This window comes from Marmota marmota, unplaced genomic scaffold (genome assembly GCF_001458135.2).
Source record: "Marmota marmota marmota unplaced genomic scaffold, marMar, whole genome shotgun sequence".
NCBI lineage: Eukaryota > Metazoa > Chordata > Mammalia > Rodentia > Sciuridae > Marmota > Marmota marmota.
The window spans coordinates 8,257,840-8,265,920 of NW_026000102.1; positions in this window are offsets into that span (position 1 = coordinate 8,257,840).

Below are 8,081 nucleotides of genomic sequence, written 5' to 3' on the forward strand. Positions count from 1 at the left end.
CAGGATTGGGGGACTCAGTGCACACACAGATGGCAAAGTGCTGAGGGACAGGTTGACAGGGGTGACTAGAGTATATTTTGTGGATGGAGGTGTGGGTGGGGCTTGCTGAGGAGGCAGGAAAGGCCCTGGTTTTCCTAGACATGGGAATGGTACCCTGAAGGTTCCTAGGTCCTCTGAGTCCTTCTGCTTGGCTGAGATAGCCATGTCCAGCCATAGGGGCAGGCACTGGCATGGCTGTCAGTCTTCCAGGTGCCTTTGCCTAATTTCTCATCCTCTGACACTTCCCTGGGTTCTTAGTGGGAGTGGGGACTGATTAGGTGGAGGGCCTAGAGAGTGGTTTGGAAGGTTTAGGGTTCGGGGTGAGAATGGGATGCTATTCAAAGAGCTGGAGAAGCCCAGAGCCTTAGTTTGAGACAGAGGGCTCATGATTCCCAGTTCCCTCAGGTAAAGGGAAAACATCACCCCCAAGAGTTGTCCCAGAGGGACCAACCCCTGCACTTATGCATCAAGCTGTGGAGAAGCTGGACTGCAGGCAGGGAGCCTGGTTAGCGCACCAGGAGTGTGTGGGGGCTCATCCGCCTTGCTTCCTGCCCTCTCATCTCTGATTTAGATGCCAGGGATACAGACTTGTGTGTAGACTGCAGCCTCTGTCTGCTGCCCACTTCAGGGCCAGGACACCTCGTGAGGACTCTCGGGGCTTCCTGATTTTTCGTCACAGAAACATGTCTGGGAATCCAGGTGTGGTGATACATACCTGTAATCCCAGCAACTTGGGAGGCTGAGGCCTCCTGGGCCTTCAGGGCAGAGGTTCTTAACTGAGCCCTGGGCCACATCTGGAGACACTCTTGGTGGTTACATTGGGGGCCGAGGCCAGGGATGCTGCCAAACCTACGAGACAGGGTGCCCACCACAGAACCAGCCCCAACCTCAGCAATTTAGGCCCTAAGCAACTTACTGAGACCTTGTCTCAGAATTTTTAAAAAGGGCAGTGTGGGGCTGGGGATGTGACTCAAGCGGTAGCGCGCTCGCCTGGCATGCGTGCGGCCCGGGGTTCGATCCTCAGCACCACATACAAACAAAGATGTTGTGTCTGCCGATAACTAAAAAATAAATATTAAAAATTCTCTCTCTCTCTCTCTCTCTCTCCCCCCCTCTCTCTTTAAAAAAAAAAAAAAAAAGGGCAGTGTGTAGGAATGTAGCTCAGTGGTAAAGTGCGCTGGGTTCAATCCCCAGTACCCCCCCCTCCCCACCAAAAAACACAAACTTTGGGGTTGGGATTTTGGCTCATCAGTAGAGCACTTGCCTCACGTGTGTGAGGCACTGGGTTTGATCCTCAGCACCACATAAAAATAAATAAAGGTATTTGTCCATCTACAACTAAAATACATACATAATATATATATATATATATTTTTTTTTTTAAAGGGGGGCGGCTGGGGTTGTGGCTCAGTGGTAGAGTGCTCGCCTAGCATGTGGAGGCCCTGGGTTTTATCTTCAGCACCACATAAAAATAAATTGATAAAAAAATAGGTTTTGTGTCCAACTACAACAACAACAAAAATATTTAAAAGAAAAAATAGAACATTTTTGAGACCTGGGCTTAAGTCCCGGCAAATTGGGTCTCAGGAGAGGTGGGAGCTTCGAAGTGGAGGGGACATTGCACAGGTGACCCCACTTTGTCCTGGGAGCCAGGTGGAGACCAGCAGGGTCATGTCCAGGTGCCTGTCAGTATCGCCTGTCAGGGGCTTGGTAAATAGGCTGAGCACAGCTTGGCGGCCTATGCTGGTTGCCACAAGGGGGCAGCAGCCTGATCTCTGGCATTTCCTGGGACCAGGCTGAGGACCAGAACAGCAGGCAGGACACGGCCCACAGGCCTTCCAGCAGGGTCACAGGCACCTTTCTGGATCTAGATTTCCCCCGCGGTGAGTGGGGCTGGGGTCCTAGGACCAGGTTGTCAGCCGCGGAGCCTCCCCTGGGTGCAGCAGGGGATTCCCTTTGGAGTTAGCCCTCCTGCCTGCTGCTGGTGCTCTTGGCCAGCGCCCAGGGCTGCCAAGCAGCTGCTCCTGGTGTTTCCTGCCAGCCCTACCACAGGAGCTGCCCTGCAGCTCACCCCACCCTTCCTTGCTGTGGGAGAAGTGTGCTGTAGAGGGGGCTGTCTGAAGCCTGAGCCTCGGGCCTGGTGGGGTAGCCTGTGGGAGTAGCACACCAGGTGGCCCCTCCATCCCAGGTCCTGCAGTGTTGGCCAGAGGTGGCTCCAGGCCACTCTGCCTCCTGGGCCTTCAGGGCAGAGGTTCTTAACTGAGCCCTGGGCCACATCTGGAGACACTCTCACACTCTCGGTGGTTACATTGGGGGCCGAGGCCAGGGATGCTGCCAAACCTACGAGACGGGGTGCCCACCACAGAACCAGCCTCAGAGATCAGCATTGCCAAGGGTGAGCGCCCACGTGTCTCTAGTCCCCTCCTCCTCTCCACCCTGCCCCCTTGAGTGGGGCCTGGACTGCAGAGGTTTCTCCGCCTGTGGCTTGGAAGCCTTTGTATCCTGGCTACTGCCTCAACAGACAATTTGGGGATTTTATTTTTATCTCCACAGCTGCTCTCAGGCTTCAAAAGGTTGTTTTCTCTTCCCCTATTTGGCCTCAACCCTGCTTCCCAGCTCCTCCTTCCTTTTTGTCATCCCTGGCCAGAGGTGGGCTAGGTGCAGCAGGGTGGAGCCTGTCCAGCTGCCTGGTCTGGCTATCAACTGTCCTCATCCCCTCTCCTAGCAGCACTCGGGCCTTGAGTTCCAGCCAGGGCCGGGGCTGGTGAGGGTGATGTCACGCACATTCTGACCCTGGGCTGGGAGCTGACGTCCACCTCAATAATGGGGCATCTGCATGAGCTCAGGCACCCACTGCCCCACCTGTGCCTGCATGGCCAGTGTCCAGTGAGTGTTCACTGAGCTGGGTCCTGAGACCTGCCTGACGGCAGCGTGATGGCTCCTTGTGCTCACGTGAGCCTGGCCCTCCAGCCAAGGCATCCCCACTTAGAGGCTCCTGTGCTGGGCCAGGCATGGATGTGTGGAGCAAGGCCTGCACCTCCAGCCAATCTCGCTCCCTGTGGTCTGGGGGAGGGCAATGGGTCCTTGCCCTAAGGCTACTTCCCTAGGCTGGGCCAAGGCCCGCTGAGCTCCCTCAGAAAGGGTGCTGGAACGGGTGCCTAGGGCTGGAGATATCTGCTGAGTTTGAAACCCATCCAGTTGTTCCACTGGCAGGGGAGCAGCAGCCCGCAGCATGGGCTGCAGAGCCCCAACGTGGGGAGTCAGAGTTGGGGTGGGGGCAGAGGCTATGGCCCCACAGCTGTGTGGCCCACCCTGGCTGGCTCTGTTGCTTCTGTTTGATATGGTGCCACCAGGCTTGTGTGAGGACACCATCCAGTGGAGACGGCTGCTCAGGAACTCTTGGTGTGGCTATGTCGGTAATTTTTTTTTTTTCTTTTTTCTTTTCTTGGTACTGGAGATTGAGTCCAGGAGTGCTTAACTACTAAGCCACACCACATCCCCATCCCTTTTTATCTAGAGACAGGGTCTCGCGGAATTGCTGAGAGCCTCGCTAAATTGCGGAGGCTGGCTTTGAGCTCACGATTCTCCTGCCGCAGCCTTCTAAGCTGCTGGGATCATAGGCGTGCACCATTACTTCTTACACTTTCGGGTCCCTCCTCAAACCCTCCTTCCTGCACTGTGGGGCTGCCAGGGACAGCCAGGGTGTTCTCTCAGCCTCTTCAAGGCGTCCCTGCTGTCCCCTTTCCTATGTGGTCTTTTTCTCAGGGCTCATCCTGTGGCAGCTCATTGAGGAAGTGTGTAATGGACACATCAAGTAGAGTCCCTTCCACCTCAGGTCTGCACTCAGTTCCTGCAGGAACCGTTTGTTGCTTAGCAGATCACAGGCAAGGACCCTACATACAGAGATTGAGGTGCTAAGATTCTGTTTGACTCAAAACTTGATTATTTTATTTTAATTAATTAATTATTATGGTGGTGCTAAAGATAGAACCCAGGGCCTAATCATTAGGCAAGTGCTTTACCACTGAGTTACACTTCAGCCCTTTTTATTTTGAGACAGGGCCTAGTGAAATTGCTGAGGCTGACCTTGAAAATGTGATCCTTGGCTGGGTGCCATGGTAAATGATATGCCTCTAATCCCAGCAGCTCAGGAGGCTGAGGCAGGAGGATCCTGAGTTCAAAGCCAGCCTCAGCAATTTAGCAAGGTCCTAAGCAAATCAGGGACTCTATCTCCAAATAAAATACAAAAAAAGGGCTGGGGAGGTGGCTCAAGGGTTAAGTGCCCCTGAGTTCAATCCCCAGTACCAAGAAAAAAAGAAAGAAAGGAAAAATGTGATCCTCCTGTGTCAGCCTCCCAAATCTCTGGGATCACAGGTGTGCACCACCGCGCACTGCCAGGTAGTTCTTTTAATCAGTTCTTTTTGATTAAGAAGCCTTGATCAAATTAGTCTGGTTTTGTAATTTCTATGTGAAGCAACTGTGTGTCTTTCCCCTGACTTTGTCAAAATGTATAAAACTGTAACAGTATCACAGCTCCTGGAAGAATTAGCTTCTGTTTATGAAAGCTTAATGAATTCTGCTTTCTTCGATTTCCTAGTCTGTTCAAGAAGTCAGGCAAGTTACCTTTATTCCCCACAAGATATTTGAGGTTGTATTTCTTTAATTATGGAAAATTAAAATATCTGACATCTTTTATGAAGGATCATCCCTGGGAGCCTCGGACAGTGCTGCAGACAGTTTGATATCACTGCCAGGTGGGCGCCCCCAGGGGTTGTCAGCAGCCCCTCCTTCATGTGCACTGGGTGGTGACGGGCTGCTCCCCTCCATCTGCCTCCCCTTGAGTCTGGGCATGTGACCTGTCAGACACTGTGGGAGCTGCAGCCATCAGTGGAGTGAAGCCAGGCCTACACTACTGCCTGAGAGGAGGCCTCAAGGTGGGACACAGGACACAGGGACAGAGGGGGCCGGCAACGGAGAGAAGCTGTCTGGGATCTGCCGGTCCTGGGATCCGTCCCTGCCAACACCACAGGGAGCATGGACAAGCTGTCCCCACCAAGTCCTTGAGAAGTCCTGATGGGCAGAATCTCGAGCGGCAGCAGGTGGTTGGCCGCAGAGGCACGTCTGGCCCTCCTGTCCCTTGTGTGTGGACTCAAGCTTGCTCAAGCTTGGTTGACTCACTCCCTCATGCAGATCAGCATGGACTTGAGGATGATAATTGCACACTTTGGGTTATAATCCAACACTACTTCATTACTCAGATACTTTGTGTATATGTGTGCGTTACTGGGGATTGAACCCAGGGCGTTCTGCCTCTGAGCCACATCCCCAGCCTCCCTGCACCCACCCCCTTCTCTAATAATTTTTTAAAAATATTTATTTTTTAGTTTTCGGCAGACACTACAGCTTTCTTTGTATGTGGTGCTGAGGGTCGAACCCGGGCCACACGCATGCCAGGCGAGCGCGCTACCGCTTGAGCCACATCCCCAGCCCACTAATAATTTTTTGAGACAGGGTCTTGCTGAATTGCCCAGCCTGGCCTGAAACTTTTGATCCTCCTGCCTCAGCCTCCCAAGTTGCTTGGATGACATCTAGCTCCTTGCATTTTAACAAGTGCTTGGTGTTGTTCTGGAACAAATGCCCATGAGTGAGGGCCACCCAGGCATCCTGCAGAAGAAGGAAGTCCAGGGTTGTGCAGTGTGCAGCTTCCTGAGGACTCACTGACAGAAGTCTGGTCCTATGTGGCAGCAAAGCCAACTGGACCCCCAGCTTGGGTCGGGAGGAAGGTGTGGTTACCAGTTAGGACAGAAGTGCCACCATCCTGTCTGGGATGTGCCTGGCTTGTCTTAAGACAATATGGAGGACCAGGAGCACCCTTCAGCTGGGGCCCAGGTGCGGGGCTCCATATGCCATCCTAGCAGTTCTGTCTAGGGCTTGCTGGGAAACAGGAAAACCCATGAAGACACTCCCACCCAGGGCAGTGCAGTCTGACCAGTGGAACCCATTGGTGACATGGCCCATCAGCTCTGCTGCTCTGAGATCTCTGCTCACACCTGCCACAGTGTTGTCAGCCTCGAGGTGTTAACAAGGTTTGTCTTGTGGTGAAGTTCACAGGAAACATCTGAATAATTTCTAAAGATGCCAAAATCCACAAAAGATTACAGAAAGAGTGGGTCACTATTTAAAGAGTGCTTGTTTTACAGTCAACTTGTATAGTGATGTGAGTCGGATAAATACAGGTTGTCTTGTCAATTTCTTTTTTGGAGGGGCGGTTACTGGAGATTGAACCCATGGGTGCTTTACCACTGAGCAATATCCACAGCCCTTTTTATTTTTTATTTTTTGAGAAGGGATCTGAGTTGTGGAGGCTGGCTTTGAACTTGCTATCCTCCTGCCTCAACCTCCAGAGTTGCTGGGACTGGATATGGTGTGCCACCATATCCAGCTGAGGTATATAGACTTTCATGTGGTTAAGACTAAAACCAAAGGTTTAGATTTGTTATCTGACATGAGCATTCATGTAAACACAAACACATTCTGAGGAAGGCATGCTACTCCTGTTCAACTAGGAGGGCACACGCAATAGAAAAGAAAGCCCATACTGAAAGCACAGGTTCTCAAGGTGCTTTCCTCCACCCTGACGCCGCCAGGCCCCCTCCAGCCACGGGTGACTCCCCCAGGAAGGGATGTTTCTCCCGGGTCTTCCCAGATCCTTCACTGCTGTGCTGGTTTTAAATATTGGCACATTAGAAGAACCATGACAGTGGCCCTCCTTCCCTGCGTGAGGGTGACACTGACTGGTATGTCTCCCCAGCAGTGCCTTCTGATTTTGCCTGCCAAAACTGGAACCCAATTTCCAATATGCAAAATGGCATGTCTCTACGCCTTGCCTGTCTGTGGGGGCCCCCATGCGACCCCAGCTATACCAAAACCACCTGCCTGGCTGTGCAGGGTGAGGTGGTCTGCAGACACAACGGGAGGGTCCTGCCATCTGCTAACCACTACCCCACAACTTGGAGAGCTCCCCTGTTACGAAGCCCCTGCCACAGGGAATGAAATAGGAAGGACTGCTCAGCCTTCCTGAGCCGAGGCTCGGAGCCACACCCCATGACCACGTCCAGCAGCTAACGCCTCAGGCAGGCATGGACATGCTTGCTCAGGTGCTGAGGCCACCCACAACTCTCATGCTGGCTTTATCTCTGTGTCTAAATGCTCCTGTGGTTTGGTGACAATCAGAACAGACATGAGCACATCCATGATCTCAGGGCTGGGTGGTAAAGCATGCGGCTCAGTGGTAAAGCATCCCTGGGTTCAATCCTCTGTATGAAAAAGCCTAATAATAATTAATATATTTTTAAATATTTATTTTGTAGGTGTAGATGGACACAACACAATGCCTTTATTTTTATGTGGTGCTGAGGATCGAAGCCGGGTCCCACCCGTGCTAGGCGAGTGCTAGGCAAGTGCTCTACCGCTAAGCCACAATCCCAGCCCAGCATAATTATTATTATTTTAATTTTAAAAGAACGGGCCGCACGCATGCCAGGCGAGCACACTACCGCTTGAGCCACATCCCCAGCCCCCAGCATAATTATTTTTAAAGTAACAAGAAGAACACAGTTCAAACAAAGCAAAACACAATCAAATAAACAGAGCCATGAATGGTGGCACAAACTTGTAATCCCAGTGGCTTAGGGGCTGAGGCAGGAGGCTCGCAAGTTCAAAGCTAGCCTCAACAACTTAGGGAGGTCCTAAGCGACTTAGCAAGAACTTGTTTCAAAATTTTAAAAAAGGGGCGGGGAGTGGCTAGGGAGTGGCTTAGTGATTGAGCACCCCTGGGTTCATCCCTGGTACAAAATATAAACAAACAAACAAGGGCTGGGGTTGTGGCTCAGTGGTAGTGTGCGCACCTAGCATGTGTGAGGCCCTGGGTTTGATCCTCAGCACCACATTAAAAAAATAAATAAATAAAATAAAAGTATAAAAAATTAAAAATAAATAAATAGACAAAAAACAATAATAGCAAAAAAAAAAAAAAAAAAAAA